Below are 8,778 nucleotides of genomic sequence, written 5' to 3'. Positions count from 1 at the left end.
AACCATTTTTGGCAATGTGCCCACTGAGTATATCAAATACTCAGCCCTGCATGTTATTTTTCAAATGTGCAGGTTGAACGTGGACGAGCAGGCGAAGGTGTTGGGACAAGCATATTAAATAAGTAGTTAGGTAGCCCAAAGTAGCATGTCTTCATACGTGCTATTTTGTCTTGGACTCTTCCGCTGCAAAACCTAGAATTATGTACTAGCAAGCTCTGAACTTAGTCTTGATACTCTGAACACGTTTTGACTATGTACCCATATGCCTTTGATACTGTTGATTTAAGTGATTTCATCCTTTCTATGTTGTCCCTTGATTATTGAGAATTGTTTAGTCGCGAAATAGCCACGCTCACTAGCACTAGGGAGTTGTGGTCGTGACACAATCACAGGCATGACATAACATTTTAATCCACCCTTATAACACCATAATCAATATTTTGGTAATAAAAGAGTTTAGTGAATAAAGCCCACCTCGATTCCTTAGATCACAAGTATGTTCTTCCACTTGCTATCACACCGAGAGCGCGAGTTATCACCTTTAATTTATATGTATCACAAGTAAGTCACAATCATCTACTCAAAAACATGCATGTTCCTAACGTTTCCCTTTTTCCCCTCGATTCGTTTTATATTATCACTCAAAAATCAAGGCATGATTATCAAATCACTTTCTATTCGCACCACAACTCCCGATCTGACATCAAAAAATGTCACGCATGAGTGTTTTACAACACATATCACACGCACACACACAACACACACGCACGCACACCGAGGCACGCACGCACACACATACACATCCCATATTCATCAATTGTTTCCCCTTTCACTCAATCTATATGCATGAGGGTTCAAGAACACCGATTAATCGGTTAGATGAAGAAAGATTAATATAAAAATACATTTTCTTGATAGAAACAGTAGAAACAAAGTAATAGCCTTGATTCTTCAAAGATTCTTGAGTTTCAACTTCAATTCTTCTCAAAAGATGAAGAAATATCGGAGAAAAGTAGAAGAAAATTGAGAGAGAGTGGGAGAGAGGGGAGGCGTGAGTTGGGGGAGTAGGAGGCGTGTATTTTGTGATCTACGGTTAGGGTTTTGTCTCTTATTTATAGAGTGCAAGACATAATCCCATAATTAAATAAATAAAAAGATTTGAGGAGATATGGGAGGAGATTGGCGTTAATTCTGGTGAGAAATAAGGGGATTTCGAAATCTTAGGCTATTTAATTAGCCTATGATTTAATTTAAGTATTTTACGGAGTAGAATAAAATATTACGTAGCAGAATAAAAATAATAATCTCCCCAATTAAATAGGAAAAGTGGTGATTTTTATTCCTCTCCCACAAGGAATTTAATTAATTTCCTAATCAAAATAAGATATGACAAGATCTCCTTAGATATGGTAAGATATGCTAGAATATTTATATTTATTCATGGAAGAGAATAAATAAGGAATCAAATAATATAATAAAATAATTCCTTCTCCCATAAATAGGAGATTTTCAAAAATCTCCTTGGAATAAGCATAGGGGTCGAAAATTCTATGGAGGAAATAAGGAATAATCGGACTTTGGATTTAATTTGGATAATTATCCCAAGCAATAATTAAATCCAAGAAAAATAGAATTCATCTCCAATAAAAAGAAGTGGTCGAAAATTCCAATTAAATAATGATGCTCCTATTTAATCTCACTCGTCCCTTAGGAAATAATTCACCACAATATTATTTCACCCGCATCAAATATATTCACATAATCGCATCACAAAATCCACCATTTTTAATTCCACCTCATATTTACAACACATTGACCTTTCAACGGCCACGTTATATTTTCCACAATATTGACTATTCAATAGCCATGTCATATAATCAACAAGTTTGACTATTCAACCTAAACTCAACTCCATATCGCAATTAGGTCACAAAGAATCATGCAATAAATCACTCATTATTTAATCCACATACTTCATAGCATTAAAAACATTTAATGCAAAAATTTTATGTCTCGAAAATTAGGGTTCGAAAAAGTGAGGTGTTACATATTGTAAGAACTAAAACTCAAATTTGAGCACCCCTTCATCTTTGAAGATTTATCTAAAATCCCTTTTGGTTGCATTTCAATCTATTGTCGGACCTAGATGAAATGTGAGGTATGAAATTCTAGTTCTTGTGTTGCTTTTGTGGAGTCATTAGATTTTTTATTTTAAAGGGTTTTTATAATGGACCTCATATTTAAATAATTTTATGTCATCCGTATAAAACTATATTTACTCAATCTACAAAAATTAATCTCATTTGTCAATAAAAAATAGTCACATCCAAATATGGAAAATTTCTTTTATATTATTAACACTATTCTATCTACCTTTTTCCTTTTTTCTTTCATACCCTACCCACGTTTTCTCAAAAAAAAATTCATGACTTGTCTGAATGTCATGAAAAATCTCATTTTCACTCTTACTTGCCTATTTCTAATTAAAACTTATGTTGTCAACTCATTAGTCTAATTTTAGTGGAAGGATGGAGTATACTCCATAAAAGTAGGAAACACATTCCTTCAACTATTTGAACACACATTTTTTTTGGTATATTTTTTGGTGGATCAAATGAAGTCAACTAATGGCGGATGAAAGGGGTATATTTTATTTTTTTATAATTACTAAGGGTATTCATTGATGGACACAATATCTAATCCTCATGTTGATTTGTAGGTATCTCAACAAGTGAGACAGTTAGCCCAAAAATTTAAAGTTGATCCATAAAAAGAGTACGGAGTACATTTTAATAAGCATATCTTGTTAATTAAGATAGATAGAAATCAAATTATAAGATACTAATATGGATCTGAACAGTAGTACTCCCTTCGTTTTCTCATAGTTGAGGCGAAACTTTTCGACATAGAGTTTAAGAAAGAAATGTTGAGTGTATTAAATAAATAGATAAAAAAGTATTCCCTCCGTCTCATAATAGATGTCACACTTCCCTTTTTAGTTTGTTCCACAAAAGATGTCACATTTCTTCTTTTAGAAAAAATTCCCTCTCACATCAATTATAAAATTATGTTTTCTCTCACCACTTAACACACAAAATAACATCTCCTAAAATCCCGTGTCATCTCCCAAGTGTGACATCTATTATGGGACGGATGAAGTAAGAAAGAGAAAAAGGTAGAGAGAATAAACTAAAAAGTGAATAAAATAAAAAGTGAATGAAGTAAGAGAGAGTAAAGTAAGAAAGATAAAAAAAAAGTTACTACTATATGTGGAAATGACTCAACTATGAGTGAACTTCTCGAAATGAAAAAATGGCATAGCTATGAAGGAACGAATGGTACCATCTACTCCCTCCGGCCCACAAGAATGTGCACTTTTGGTTTAGCAAGAGTTTCAATGTACAATTAGTTAATTAAGAGAGAAGTAGAAAGAAAAAGTAATTTAAAGAGATATGAGAGTTTTCAAAATTAGAAAGTGCATATTCTTGTGAGACGGATTAAAACGAAAAGAGTGCATATTCTTCTTGTAAGATAGAGTTACAAACATAACAAATATCTCTCACGTGGTTTGATAGATAACTCTTGATACATTGTTGGGGAATATCTTTGATGTATCAGGACATGTTTTAGTTGTTCGAGGGATGCACGGGATAAGCTCTTAGTCTCAGAAGACATTCTTGGTTGAAGCCCATCAGGCGCCATTCCAATTGATAGATGCACGTGAAAAGCTCTCAGACTCAGAATGCGCCCAATAGAAGCCCTTTGGAGACACACAAGAGAAGTTTCCGCGGGGGTGTTGCAAAAGAACCAAGACCAACGAAAATTTACAAAGAATATCGCGAAGACCAATTGCCACGATTCACGTTCACAGTGCACAGGGCACGATGCTAGTCACTTAGGCACATAATTATTACACTTAAAAATGAAACCTTTGAAATACATGATTAATAAAATTCGTTTTTTAATGTGAGATTATTTAAGTACACCATCATCTTTATATTAATTGAAAATTTTAATTAAATATTTATCAACCAATGTAATTAATTTAGAGCAAATAAATTTACCGACATCATTCACTCAGGATATAGACCAATTCTATAATATTCGATCCTATAATTTATTCTTTTATTACTCATGCTACTCAGTTAAAGTTGTACCGAAACTAGATTTCAATAATCTTTCTATAGTTGTGATCGCTGCATATCTTTTCCAAATTTATCAATTATATCATGTGAATTTTTAGCTTTTATGATACTCTCCATCTGTTTCATATTAATAAAGTTATTTTTCTATTTTAAAAAGTTTCAACTTTCAAATTTATTGAGTCATTTTTATTTTTGGCAAAATTAATTTTTTCTTTTATTTTATTCTTTCTTCATCTCTTTTACTTTATTTTTTTCACCATTCAATTAATATAAGTATTATTCTTAAATTTTATATCAAATTTTTTTTTTTTTTGTTAATAAAGAACGGAAAGAAGTAGTGGAGTAACAAAAAGGAAAAGGAAAAGCTTATCTACAAAGATATGGAGAATTTATGAAAGATAAGGACTTTAACGTACATCACATAATGATACTATTGATAAATGCCACGCAACTCTTCATTTTGATATCCATGTGTATTTAATAAGACCACTCCAAAAAGTTGTCAGTTGTCACCCTTTTATTTGAGACCATCAAAATCATTGACTCTTCATGTCGGTAAGAGTCATATTTTATTCACAATATAACCCCAATTTTCAGTATAAATATTATAATAAAATAGATAAAACAGAACAAAGATTAAAAAAAATAATTGTAAGTAGTATTTAATAAAAAATGAAATATATAGAGAAAAACTTATTAAATTTAGAAGTGAATTATTTTTATAGGACAATTGAAAAACTATTTTTATAAAAAAAAATTACAGAAGTGAATTTTTATAGGATAAATACATATAGAAAAAGAAAACTATTTGTATAAGATTGAGAAAAATATCATACTCTACCGGCCAGTTAACTTTAGTATTGACCATTCTGTAACTCATGATGGAAAAGTTTAGCACAACTCAACATATATAGTAAATTGATTGAGATGGTGCTGAAAATTTTAAGAGTTAGAGCTATCTCAAATCAGCTGGAATTGAAATACATAGAAATTAAGGGTGGATCTAAATCCATACAATGATACTCCCTCTGTTTTGCCTCGACTAAAATGAAATAATTCTTAGCTGAAATGGATGTAAATCCGTATATGTATACCCTCTGTTATTGGTTAATGTAGTTAATTGGAAAGAAAAAGAGAGAAAAGTTGAATATTAATTGAAAAGAGAATGTTACCAAAAATAGAAACATGTCGCCTTAGTTAAGATAAACTTAAAAGAAAAATATGTCATCTTAATTGGAAAGGACGGAGCTATTAATAGATTACGCGAATAACAATAAATCAACAATTCATTTCTAAAACTAAATATTACTGGCCTGGCTTCAACGTCAAAATAAATTATCGGTGTTAAATAAAAAAAATGATATTTCCTCTGTCTTAAAAAAAAGACTAATTTAATCATTTGGATCATCCTCCAATATTAGACAAAATCTATATAAAGAAAGTTTTCAACATATAACAATCTTATACCTCATTTATAATATGGACCCGCAATCATCTAACACTCATTCCACTATATTTTCCTTCTCTTACTTTTTTCACATTTTTATTGTTTTATCAATTACACATTAAAACTCGTGTCACTTATAATTTTTATCTATTTTTTAGAACGGAAGGAGTACTATGAGCTACTAACTACAAAATTACGATTGGGACAGATTTTATGCTAATATATATTGATATATAACTAAATTATAATGAATAAAAAAACTAAATTATAATGAAGTATTTGTGTTGAATTCTGGTTGTAGACAAAATGACGATTGGGACAGATTTTATGCTAATATATATTGATGTATAACTAAACTATAATGAATAAAAAAACTAAATTATAATGAAGTATTTGTGTTGAATTTTGGTTGTAGACAAAATTACGACTGGGAAAGATTTTATGCTAATATATATTGATATATAACTAAATTATAATGAATAAAAAAACTAAATTATAATGAAGTATTTGTGTTGAATTTTGGTTGTAGACAAAATTACGATTGGGACAGATTTTATGCTAATATATATTGATATATAACTAAATTATAATGAATTAAAAAATAAATTATAATGAAGTATCTATGTTGAATTTTGGTTGTTGCCGACAATTCACATAGACATCCCTTCAATTTTTTATTTAAATATCTTCTTACTTTTATTTTGACGCGGTAATAAATAATAGTGACAATGGAGAAATTAACATTTTGAAAAAGTCAAAACTAAAAATAGTTGGTGCAATTTTATTTTCCAGATACATTGCCAAATATTTGGCAAAGAGATATAAATGCTCTTTAAGCGCAATTTTATTTTCCAAAGACATTGCCAAAATTTTGGCAAAGAGATATAAATGCTCTTTTAGCAAGTCGAACATGTATATTTTATCAATTTCCTTATCTTTTTTCTGTATGAGGATGCTATTGATGCCACTAAACCCTCATGCTAGATATTTGATCTTCTTTATAAGTAATATACATGCTCCTTTTGAAAATTGAGTTATTCAGCAAAATAATTAGAAAATAATTCAGTGACTAATAATCTCAGATTAAGATTAATCAGGTAAAATTTTCAGCTAATTGACGGTTGACTTTCAGAAATGAACGGAACTATCAACATAGGACCAAATTGACAGCTTTTTTGTATGTTTAGGAGTTGAGTTTTAAAAAATAAATATTATGGACCAACATCGTATTTTTGCCATATATTTAGAACCAAAATAATACTCTACTCTTGTGTTTATATTACTCGTTAATACATAGGCCGTTGGCAATAAAACACATTGCTTGGTGATTTTTCCTCCAGATGTCAGCAATTAGAAAAGCTTTAATGGAGTTTGTTATCTCTTTTAACCCAACTTCATCACACTAATCACGTGTTTCGAAATTGTGGATATATGAATATGCAATTAATATTGTCACATATTTTAGAGTGGACATAACTATACACAAATACAAAAACACTTAAATTGGATCTGCCAGAGTTATCTCATATCTGTACTTGGAATTTAACGTGCCATAAAGTCTATATACAAATATAACTATAATGAATATACACGTTTAGGTATAGTCACATATCATTTGACAACACGAATCACGACTGAAGGCATGTTTTCGAAACATTTATTCGAGAAGACAAAAATGGATGATTAATTCTGAGACAATGTATTGGGACAAATGATTGCAATCGTTAAATTTGACATAGTTGGGATGTTTCAATTGGTAGCTATTTGCGTTCATATAAGAGATAATGACCGATCTAATTTAATTTCGAATTATTGTATCAAATTAAATTTATCAAAACATAACATGCAAACCCAAGACTAAATGATCTCATGATTGTCTAAGATGCAACTGGCCAATATTAAATTTTTTACTGTAAAAAGACTTAAGACTTATTAGTTAGGGCAAATTATATGTGATATTATTATCCCAAAATTAAGTGTAAGTATTTTATTGTTTGAAAACATAACATGCAAACCTGAGACTGTAAATGGTCTCAACTCTCACGATTGTCTAATTAAGATACAATTGGCCAATATTACTTTTGTTGTCGTAGAAAGACCAAAATTAAAAAACTGGTGATTTATTATAATATAGTGTTAACCCAAGTATGATGCACAACGGAATATTTTTTCATCTGTTTAAAATTATTAATAAATTAATTAAAATAAGAAATAATATAACTATATAAAATTAAAATATATATATATATATATATTATAAATAATAATTCAATAAATATATACTCCTCCATTCATTTTACACTTAAAGACATAAAATTACTATTTAAAATGGAACCAAGACAAACACAATTATTTGGACAACAAATAAGAGAGTATCAAGTGAGTCAACATTTTTAAAAAATATGTTTAAAACAATCATTCATATCTGTCTACTAAAACAATGTAAATCGCAATCTTAACAGAATAATAGTAAATCAATAACTCATAGTAATATTCAATAGCGGCAGTAATAATATAAATATACAAAAATAATAAATTGTTGAAAAAAAATATTATGCATGTCTAGAGTTAAGAATGTTACGATTCTCCCCTCTCTAAGAATTGTAAGGAATATTGGGTAAAATTCTCGAACCATATACACGTGGTACTCTAGCTATTGCAATCAAAAGAAAAAAAAACAACAATAAATGAAATGGAAATCACAATAAAAATTAACTATAAAATAAATTGAACTATAAGTATAGTTGAGAAAACCCCTCTTCTGCAAGACAAATTACATTATGGTTAGTATTCTCGGATTGACGTATTGTCCCCAAAGATGAAATCCTTCTAATGTATATAACATCTCAAACCCGCTAGACACCGATGTACTTGATGGGGCTCTTAAAATTGAGTAATACAATGTTCCTAAAATGACAATAAAATGTTGAGAGCTTGAGAGAGAATGGAGAATGCTTTTGTTGGTGTGTGATTCATCGACAACTCTATGCCTTTTATAGGCACAAAATTAGTCCATAAGAGATCATGAAAATAAATCAGCATAAATTATAAAATTAAGACAATAGAGGTTACAAAAAAACTTTAATGCTTATTATCCTATTTAATGATTTGTAACGGTCGTTTACTCATTGTAGTGCTTTAATAATTAGTCAAAGTGTTCATTAAAATATCTAAATAAATATGTAA

This window comes from Salvia hispanica, chromosome 1, assembly GCF_029641045.1.
Source record: "Salvia hispanica isolate PSC_SH4W2 chromosome 1, Shi_PSC_v1, whole genome shotgun sequence".
Lineage (NCBI taxonomy): Eukaryota > Viridiplantae > Streptophyta > Magnoliopsida > Lamiales > Lamiaceae > Salvia > Salvia hispanica.
The sequence above is the reverse complement of the archived record's forward strand: the minus strand, read 5'-3'. Positions refer to the sequence as shown.